The sequence below is a fragment of the Piliocolobus tephrosceles genome, unplaced genomic scaffold (genome assembly GCF_002776525.5).
Source record: "Piliocolobus tephrosceles isolate RC106 unplaced genomic scaffold, ASM277652v3 unscaffolded_29694, whole genome shotgun sequence".
Classification (NCBI taxonomy): domain Eukaryota; kingdom Metazoa; phylum Chordata; class Mammalia; order Primates; family Cercopithecidae; genus Piliocolobus; species Piliocolobus tephrosceles.
The window spans coordinates 2,714-3,483 of record NW_022312858.1 but is presented as its reverse complement, the minus strand read 5'-3'; positions in this window follow the sequence as shown (position 1 = coordinate 3,483).

Sequence of the window (770 nt, the reverse complement as noted above, 5' to 3'; positions counted from 1 at the left end):
GGCCGGCCCTCTGGAGGATGCTCGGTCCCAGGTGGAAAGGGGGAGGTGGGGCCCGGGTGCCTCAGGGAGGGGCCCAATTTCCCCAGGGAACCTGGTCCAGGTGCCAGGCCCTGCAGGGGGCAGGAGCTGCAGGGCGTATCTGCTTCTTCCCAACTCAGCCTGCTCAGGGCACGGAATGACACAGCGCCCAGCACTGCCCTGGGTTTCCTTTCCTTAGCCTGGCCAGGCCGTCTATCATCAGACAGTGGACTGGAGCCCACCCCACCAGAGCACCCAGAGGCCCCGAGGGCCGCTTGAAGGGCAGAGGGTGGAGACCTGTCCAGCAGGGTCCCTGCAGGCTGGCTTGTTCTCTAGGCAAAGCTCTCCTGCATCTCTGGGACGCCATCCTTGGGCTTGGGCTAGAGTCGGTGAGGCAGCAGCTGCCTGCCCTGTACCCAGGTGCTGTCTCCCTCATCCCCCGTGGGGCTGCAGCAGTGTGTCCTGGGAGTTAAAGGGCTGGGCTTCAGCACCCAGTTGAGATCAGGCCCCCTGGAGCCCACCCTCCAGCACTGAGCCCTCCCACGGCACCGCAGGGCCTGGAGTCTGGGGATTTCACCCCAGCTCTGTGTTTGGTGCAGCTCCTGCTGCTCGATGCCACACCAACGAATCCAACCAGTCCCCTTTTCCTGGGTGAGATGGTCTCTCTCCTGCCACAGGAAACTCCGATGGCACTTCCCAGCCCAGCCACGGCAGCCACCTCAGTAACAAGACCATCTCCTTGACTGAGTTCC